This window comes from Phalacrocorax carbo, chromosome 10, assembly GCF_963921805.1.
Source record: "Phalacrocorax carbo chromosome 10, bPhaCar2.1, whole genome shotgun sequence".
Classification (NCBI taxonomy): domain Eukaryota; kingdom Metazoa; phylum Chordata; class Aves; order Suliformes; family Phalacrocoracidae; genus Phalacrocorax; species Phalacrocorax carbo.
Genome location: NC_087522.1, coordinates 10604187 through 10614361, shown reverse-complemented (window position 1 = coordinate 10614361; position 10175 = coordinate 10604187).

Here is a 10175-nt window from a genome sequence, read left to right as displayed (position 1 = left end):
TTTCTGTATAGAGAAGTGAGAGATGTGCTTCCCACAGGCCATTCATATTGAAGATAAATGTCTGAAGTTATACGGCTTCTCTAAGTTGCGCAGAGTGTGTGTTTTGGCAACATACCCTTAAAAACCTGTTTGCACTTTAGAAATCATACTTGGAGGCCTGACTTGCCTTTGCCAAGTTGTTTTCTGTAGATGGTAGAGAAGTAATCTGCTGGTAAAGATGATATGGTCCTGGTGGCTCAGGCCTCACCCTCTCCCCAGCCTTCAGAGATCTTTCATTGCCACTTGGAAAGATGCTGTCTTTGTCAGTCGCAGAACAGACTGCTTTTGGAAGAATGTCATCTACATTGCAAAGCGTGGTGCAAGTAGTGCTTTGCTGAGTCTCCAACAACCCTCTCGACCCTCTACAGCTCTCTGTATGTGGAGTTATAATTTATCAAGTGCATCACATTCATAAATACAGTTGCTGTGTAATTTTTAGCACATATAAGTTTAATGGAAGGAAGAAAATAAAGAAAAAAATTACTTCCAGAGGAAGAATTTCAGGGTCATGTATTTGTTGCATTAATGGTAGGAGTCTGAGGAGTGGCTTGGGGGAGAACCTACCTTTGAGTCACGAGGTTCAGACTAGACCCCCTTGCTTTCTAAACTCCTTCTCAGAGAGGAGTCTAGGTGCAGCTAAGTCCAGTCTTCGTCTCAGACTTGGTCAACAGTTTGTTTTCTAAGGGTTGTAGAAGTAACCACTCATCAGGGTATTTGTTGTTAGGAACTAATCTGGCAGATGCCCAGGCTGGTCGTGCTCAATGAGAACGATCATGGCTAGATTAATGAATAGTGCAATTTATTAAAACAACAGGTTATTTGGATTACCAGTGATAAGATTGCTGGTTACAAGACATGCATAAATACCAAAGGTATCAGTACACTGCTACGCTACAAGTATGCTGAACGAATACGAAGTGACTTGAATATGAAGTGACTCTAATATGAAGCAAAGCAACTCTAATATGTTAGAGATTTAAAGTGACACTGTAGAGGTTTCCAGTCTTACCCAAAGGTGTCCCAGTGGGGCGGAAGAGAGGCTCAGCCCATCGACTGGTCTCAGAAGTCAGAGTGGTACACGATGGTATCTCCCCCAACACCCTCTTTCTCTTCACACATTTTATACTATTTTATATCTTTCAGGTGGAGCTTGAGTGACTCTAGTTGTACATACCTTTATTATGATCGGTGTAGAATTTCCTCGCTTTGCTTTTAAAAGCACAGACTAGAAGAAATTCAAAGCGCATGCCCAGTGAGGGGTGGTCGCACCTTAGGGGCGGGTAACTTTTGGGATGGAGGTGTGTTCTGGTATTATAATGTTGTTATAATGAGGAAAGTTCACCAAAAGGACAGCATTTTGTCAAAAGCATGATGGACTGTTGGCCCAGGGTGGCAAATATGCAGCGTACCACCTCCATGGTACCTCGAGTTCCCATTTATCACAGAGCCTGGCCGTGATGCCTCCACACCGCTCCACCCTCTGGACAACTCCTCTTAGAGTCAGTACGCCAAGCTCTCCTGGCATTGCCGATATCTGTGGTTACTAGGGAACTTCTGTGGAATGGCTTTCTCACATAGCAGCTGCGCTTCACCCTGACAGCTTCTTCATTGCTGTACCTTTTCTAAAAACATAAGGTTTAATTTCGAAGTCACCTCCAGCAATCATTCCACAGTATTAAACCATGTGAAGGAAATCATGTATTAAATGCCCAGGTCTGGTATGGCATTGCAAAAATTCTTTGTTTCAGTTAGAGTCAATGTGTGTATCTCCCTGTACCAAAGTACATGGTCCAGGTGCCGGCTGGGAACTGATTCAGTAGACTGAAGGGAACTTCCACAGTGTTGCAATTGCTGGACAAATCTGTTGTTATAAAGCATTTGATTGGAAAAGTTACTATTTTTACTATCACTGAAAAGAAGCTATTCCACATTTTTTTCCTTAATTTTACTAAAACAAATTCTGTACATTTTCTAAAGAAAAGCAGTAAACCACATTCTAACACTGCACTGTTAGTATCATTTGGAAAAATTATTTGTTCACAAATGTGTTTTTCCCCAGATGTGGTTAGAGCCTTGGCAGCAGAAATTAAAGCTCCGGCTCAGTTGTATCCTTCTTGTTCCTGATTTAGAAAAACCTATTAATCCCATTAAATCAGTATCCGTAAGTGTAAAGATAATTGCATTATAAGCTTTTTAATGTGAATATCTTCTGGTTGTTTTTATATAAAATCAGAAATTGGTCTTTGCTACAAGACAGGGTGAGCAGCAAGGTCTTAAAAATGCTTTCTTAAAATCTCTTTATGTAACCAAAAATTGTTAAGTAGCTTCATATGAGTCACCATCAAAAATTAATTTGAATAATAAAGAAATTTAGTTCAGCTCTTCAGTGATGTATCAGAGGAAGAAAACAAAAGGTAAAGCAAGGAGAGAAACAAATAGCCATTTCACATGGATTTTAGAAACAGAACATCCTGATTTTCATTGATAGTTTGTACTTGTCCAGCTCATTTTACTGCATATAAAGGAAAGGTGTTCACATGGTATCCTAAGGTGTCTAAATAAAAGCTGTGTTGAAGATTGCTGCCCAGACCCCATCCCTGTTTTAGGTCAATTGACCTCTTTCATACAGATAATGCTTTCAGCTATGGGGACACAACATACCTTTCCCTCTCCAGACTCTTCAAGGAGCAATAATAGAAGAACAAGACTAGATGAAGGGATGAGGGTGGGGGTGAAACCCCAAATCTCTATAATATTAAATTAACAACCAGAAAGGTCTGTATCATTCAAATATCAATAAAACTGGATTTGTATATTGTACTTGATAAGCAACAAGAGAATGACAAAAGGAGAAAGAAGGATGCCTTTTCTGTTGCTTTCTTTCCATGTTTCTCTTTGGTTAATTTCTCATTATAGAAGATGGAAGATAGGTTTAAGGTTTCCAAACCCCGCTGGTGCTTGATAAACACTAGCCCTTTCTTATCCCTCAGTTGTCACTCCTTCTCCCTGTTTTCATTTTGCTCAGGCCTGTAATATACACATCATCTGTAACTTGCTTCTCTTTTTCAGCTGTGGTCTTGGTCTCGGTGATTTTTCTTCAGTAATATCTCCATGGCTGGCCTTTCTTGACTAGTTCAGCATAACTTCTGGATTCTTGCTGTTTTGAACCTTCACTACAGGAGGTTCTGACTTGATGAATGCGGCCTTGCTGTGCATGTGTGTACTGAGTGCAGTTAGTATGACAACTTTTTAGACAGTTTCTTTGAGCCTTCTACTGCTCTGGATTAATCTCTTCTTTGCCTTTCTTTCTTCTCTTCCATCAAACGTGGATACTCACCCAGGCTATCCTTCCACCAGCATGTCCCATTCTCTTCCAAGAGATCCTTGCCTCGGTTCAGCATTTCCCTCCGGTTCTCTCTCCTTTATGTTAGCGTGAGCCACCTATTTGAAAATTTTCTGTGTTGCCTCTTCCACAGAAGCCCATCATATCATCCTGATTAAAATGCCTCAGGATATTTCTGATGACAAAAATGTGAGAAAATTTGCAATGAGCCCCTAAGCTTTCACAAAGCAGTGTTGTTTCTTTATGCCTCAATCTGTTTGCCTATTTTTTTAAAAAAAACCACTTTTTTTTTTCATGTTTTGATTGGAAGGTATTTGGAGGAAAGAAACATCTTTATTTTTAATTTATCCTATTTTGTAGAGTACCTACCAAACTGATATCTGCCATGCCTGGAGGTCCTTCACTGTGTTAAAAACCTAAGAATAACTTACAAGTCTTTGAAAGAGAAAAACGAGTAGCTCAGATTTCTTGTCTCCCTCCTCCAACTGTCCCAGCTTTAATTTCAGGTTATTAAAATTCCTTCATAGTAATACTAAGTAGAGTTAATTCCATACAAATTTAGATTAAGTGTTTTGAGCCTGCAGACGAAGTTAGATTAAATAATATTGCCATGTGCCAATAATTTTTTGTCTTCCAGGATTCTACCCACAATGATATTTCATTAGAAAATCAAGGCAGTCACTAGGGTTTCAAGCATATCAATTTGGAAGTATTTTAACTCTGAAAGACGTCAGAAAAATGAGCCTGAAATGATTCTCTGCATTCCATTCTCATTGAATTAATTCCATTTGAGAAGCTGCATCTGTAGAGTTTCATTAACATTACTTCCAAACCAAGTTACCACTCCTCTTTCTCGTTCTTGACTGATGGAATTATTGAATTCCTTACTGGATGAGATTATCTGGAGCCCTGAGGATAAAATTCTGAGTGAGCTTATTACTATGATAGAATTTGTATGGATTACTTACCATTGCAAGAGTGGGTTTTTTTGTTATTTATATATACTGTTATGACACCTTATATAAATTTACAAATGAGAACAGAATAGTACAGGACTCTTATGAAGTGATTTTGGTACTCCCTTTGCTAAAGCTCTGTGTCTTGATGTAGTCCTGTATAATTTTAGCAAATTGACCTATATGTTGTTAAATGTGCTGTTTGGCATTTTCACAGTCCTGAAGGTGACTCTGAGGCGTGAATGCAGTGTGTATTTTACATAAATTTTCTGCCTCTCTGTCACCTTAGACTGGACTCTGCATTGCGTGAGTTCTTCTCATTTATGATTTTTGATGTAATACTAACAGCTTACGTAGCAGGTAAAACAACTTGTGTAGAGAGCCTTAATTGCACATTAAGCTGCCTTCTTTGCAGAGCTGAGGGAACTCAATATAAGGCAAATTTGAATTAAAGTAGTTCTGGCCATGCACAGAATTCATTAGCTGTTCAAAAATCTGAGTATCATTAGCTGCACTGATGTGGCTTTGAATGCTGATAAGGCTGTAGGCATAAATGATGTACGTGCAGCACTTCCGGGATGAAGAAAGAATGGCTTACCTGTTTTCTGTCTTCTAAATATGCCTGACTTCACAGGTCTGCATTAATGCCTGTAAAGAGAAATGAAGATTTACTATCAATATAGAAAACCAAAACATTCTTTGCTCATAAGAGACTGGTTATGTGCTGCTCTTGAGCTGCATCTAGTTTAGCCATAAAACTGACACCAGCCTGCTCCCGGTGACTGGGAACTTGCTGGGAGCAATATCCTGCTGCCTGTTAGAAAAACACAGCAGTCTTTCAGCAGCAAAGTAAGCACAGCACTTTCAATAGCCAAACTTCTCTGCTACGTCACCTGGATTATATTATATAATGCTGATGTCTATTTAGAAGCAGTAAAACAGTTTGTTTAATAACTCTATAAGTTATATTTTGTTTTTCTTAGCTAGACACATAGGGACCATCTACTACCCTGCGCCACCTCCATATTAATCTGTATTGCACTGCATGAAATAGGCCAAGCTGTCATCAAAGGCACCTCGGCTGGCTCCAGGAAGATGATGAATTGATAGGTTAAATTTAATTGATGTGGTGTATTATTCTGAATGACTAAACTTGGCTATATGTTACAGTGGAAATGTACATTTTATCTTTGTTTTCCTGGGACTGAGGCTATAAAACTCTAGGCTACATCCTTTACTCAGGCTTACTGTACATTTCTGATACTATAGTGCTCTAATATCTTGCTATATGTCACTGTCATCTCAGCTGTGAGACTAATGCAAGAATTCATCTTCGCTGTGTTGCCCTTATATCCTTTGCACAAAGCAAAAATATTTACCAGACTAGAGATAGAAAGAGCAGTTGCTGAGTAATGTATGTGAAAAATGATCTATGAATACAGACCTTGACTGACTGGAACTGAAATACTGTGATAAAAATCCCATTTTTAAAATGTGCAGTTGTGCCAAGGAAGGCATTGCCTGCTCCAGGGTTTTACAGAAGTTGTAGAGTTTCAGCTTTACTTCATTTTTTATATACTAACTAGAACATCAGGAAAGTGTAATAATGGGTTTGGAAAAACAGTTATTGTAAGACTATTGCCAAGCTACCCAGCTAGACTTCACTGTATGCACTTTACAGCACTGTTTCTTATGCCATGCTGGATTAGAAAAGCTTTTAAACAAGGGAGGGAAGGTGTCAAGGGATGGCAGATTCAAGGAAATGGAAAAATTAATAAAAAGTAATACGCTTGATTTGAGTTACTTCAAGCTCATATTGCTTGTAGTAAAAGGTCTGCTTTTGAGATACTTGCTCTTTAATCTGGCAATGAAACAGCTCATGGTAGAGTGTTAGAAAATACCGTTTTGATTTTGGACATGCCTGTTGTTATGCTGAAGGATGGGTGCAGTTTAGAAAGCATCCCATCAGGCTTATTGAGACTGATATCCGTACCAGCTTCCTTCATTTGGACTAAGTATAGGTGCCTTTTCTTAAGGACAGTTGAAGTATCCAAAGACTGGAACATATGTAAACAGAGACAATGGTGTCAATTTGATTTTGGTCTGTTATTTGGACAGGTATGGAGGCACCTAGAAGCAGCAGAAGAGCAGCATGAAAAGGGAGAAAATGTAAAGCAAGAGACAAAGGCAGGAGGACTCAAGCTGTGGCCCTTGGGACATGTGGAGTGCAGGCTCTCACACCAGCATGCAGAAAAGGTAAGCTAAAGCTCTGCTCAAGGGCAAGCGCTCCTGTGTGTGTGTATGACTGTTGTGATGTTTCAACATGGTATCTCAGAAGGCTTAAATATGCAAAAGTGGTTTTGTGCCTGTACTCGCCAAATGCTCTGCAGACTCAGGGCACAATAGATGAACCCAGCTGGGGACTCTGCAGTCAGGTTTTGCTCCATAAAGTGCTATTTGACACATGTACCACCCATGGATGCATCCTGGAGCTGCTAAGGGTTTGCAGGAGTTAGCAGTAAAGGGTGAAACAAAGTCAGTGAGTTAGGTAGGAACTCAGGGCTGTCAAAGTTCAAGCTTGTGCTGTATGGTGTGAAGAGAGCCGTGTAATCATAAAGAGCCATCTTGGTATGCTGGTTTTGGCTGGGATAGAGTTGATTTTCTTCAGAGTAGCTAGTATGGGGCTATGTTTTGGATTTGTGCTGGGAACAGTGTTGGTAATTCAGGGCTGTTTTGATTACTGCTGAGCAGTGCTTACGGAGAGTCAAGGCCTTTTCTGCTCCTCACCCCACCAGTGAGTGGGCTGGTGGTGCAGGGGCTGGGAGGGGCTGGGAGGGGACACAGCTGGGACAGCTGACCCCAACTGACCCAAGGGATATTCCCCACTATATGATGTCATGCTCAGTATTTAAATCTGGGGAAGAAGAAGGAAGTGGGGGACTTTCAGAGTTACGCCGTTTGTCTTCCCAAGTAACTGTTACATGTGATGGAGCCCTGCTTTCCTGGAGGTGGCTGAACGCCTGCCTGCCCATGGGAAGTGGTGAATTAATTCCTTGTTTTGCTTTGCTTACATGCGCAGCTTATTAAAGTGTCTTCCTTTCAACCCATGTGTTTTCTCACTTTTGCTCTTCTGATTCTCTCCCCCATCCCACCAGGGGGGAGTGAGCAAGTGGCTGTGTGGAGCTTAGTTGCCAGCTGGGATTAAACCACAACAGCCCTTTTTGGCGCCCAGTGTGGGACTTGACGGGTTTAAGATAATAACAGATTTGTTTGGAATGTGTAAGATCAAATCTATAGCTGTTATTGCTGTTTAGCCATTAATTGGCAGTCTCCTGTGCTTGCCATGGGGCTTGCTCACCTCACTGTACATTAGAGTCTAGTGCTCATTAGTAGCTGCTTTTTGCTTTTGCTGCATGCTGTACTACTGCAATGTTTATCGTCTTCCTCTGCTGCCTGGGAACATTTTGATAACAGCAAGGCCGTGTGCCTGGGCTGGCAGATGGCCAGGGCATCACTGCTGCTTCTGTGCTGCCGCACTGGACAGGCTGGAACTCCAGGGTGAACTGGAGTTGAAGAGACTCTGACCTGTGGCTGAGTCCATGTGGGAGCAGGACACCCTGAAGCATCTGTGGCTGTGGATAAACCCAAGCCAGAGCAAGCACATCTCAAAACATCTGTGGCCATGGTTATGCCTGTGCTGCAGCATGTCTGCCTCTGAAGGGATTGTGGCCCAAGGATAAGTCCACACTGCAGGAGGTACACCTCAAAGCGTCTGTGGCTGTGGATAAGTCCATGCTGCAGCAGGTACACCTTGAAGCATCTGTGGCTGTGCATGAGGTCATGCTGGAGCACCCCAAAGCGTGGGGCCATGGATAAGCCCACAACAGAGCACGTATGCCCCTGGAGGGACTGAGCCATGGGCAAGGCCACGCTGGAGCAAGTACACCTCTGAAGGCATTGTGGCCCATGGAGAAGGCCACACTGGAACACGTGAACCTCAAAGCCACTGTGGATATATCTATGCTGCAGCAGGTAACACCCCTGGAGGGACTGTGGCTCCTGGGTAAGGCTCCACTTGGAGCAGATACAACCCTAAGGGACTGCAGTCTGTGGATAAGTCCAGGCCAGAGCAGGGGCAAGAGGAGTTCACTGGAATGTTAAACCTGATGGTCTAGTCCAAAGGGACCAGGGGTGGAGATTGTAATGGAAGTACCTTTAAATTGTTGTAACTCATGATTTGAGATTCATGTTATGGGAATTACTATAGCAGGAACCAAATGACCCAATGGGGGACAAGCCTTACAAGGAGCAGTGCAAGTGCAGCAGTGACCTGACCTCAGCTGGCTTTGGTGCCCAGTAACTCCATGCAACACACCACCTCTCCTGTCCTGAGTGACCACCATAACAGATGGAGCCCAAAGTCATGGAATAAATGAACTCAGTGGACATTTGTGGACATTTTACAGGGGTGGTCCATAGACTAAGGGAATGATATCTGTGTATTACATCAAAGGATGGGAAGGAGGGTGGTGGGTAATGAGAATGTATTGGATAACATGAGACCTGAGCATGACATAAAAGCCACTTGGTTAAACCTTTGGGAAGAATGCTTTGCTTCCTATCATGTTGTGGTAAGTTTTGGAAGGTTTGCTAACTCAAGTTGTAGGATGTTTGAGGGCATAAAAGCTTTGATCACTGTGGGTGGTCTTTGGGCTCTCTTGGTCCTGGAGAGGAGTGTGTGAGACCTCCAAGAAGCTGTGTGAAAAGGCAGGTGGGCCTTATTTACTGCTGGTTTAAAGAAGTTCACGCCCCTGGCTTTTCTTAATTTCTGCCTGAGTTTAGTGTTGCCTTAAGTATAATGAAGTATGGAGAAAGGCTCATATCTATAAAAAGACCTTCTCTTCCAAAGCACTTGATATCTTTAGATCCAGGCTGCTGTGTTACGACCTGCTCCAGCCAGAGCAGTGTCTGGGAAATGGCAGTTCTTGCTCCTGAGAAAGGGGAGATTCATTGACAGTGACCTTTCGGCCCTTCAGATATTTCATAAATGTGCTCTCCTGAGGTGCTGTTATTTAACTACAGGCATCAGGACTTGTTCTCCCACTGGCTCTGCAGCTCTTGTTCATTGACAGGTTGGAGCAATCGACAAAATTCCTACTGGGCTGCTGTTTTGGAAAGGTCATGTACACCCCAGTGAAGCCTGTCGCTCACCTTTTAAGAACAGTAGGAATCAAATTTTATCAGTAACTGTGACCAACAAAGCTACAGGAGATGTTTTGCAGCTTAATATTCTATTACAGATTAGAGCTGCTGGGAAAACTTTTGAAGTAAAACAAGCAAGAAATGAAAAAGTAAATAAAAAGCCCTTTAAGGCCAAAGTCTTTTAGCAATCCAGTCTGTCGGTACAGATTCTTCTGAATAATGGGTTGTGGATTTCTACAGAGCTTTTCTGAAGGAAACATGTAAAGACTTCACTGAATCTCACCAAATAACCTTTTTCTTTTTTTAAAAAACAACTTAGGACCACCACCCCCTTGCCCTAAAAACCCAAACCACCCAAAACCCCAAACCAACTTGTGCTAATTTTACAAGAAAATTGTTTTGTGTTTGTGGATCTTCTCAAGGGATGAGAAAGAAAATGTTCTGTATTGTGTGTGTTTGGGTGCTTAGTGTAAATGTGGGTTTGCACCAGAGTTTAGGAATTTTAAATGCAGTGTTTGTCACCTGGGATGCTGCATTGCCAGCACTGCTGCAGCCAGGAGCACCGTGCAGTTGCACCAGCTGCCTGTGAAACACTTGTGGAAGTGGTGGCTTGCCTGCAGCAGGGAGCTGGCTGG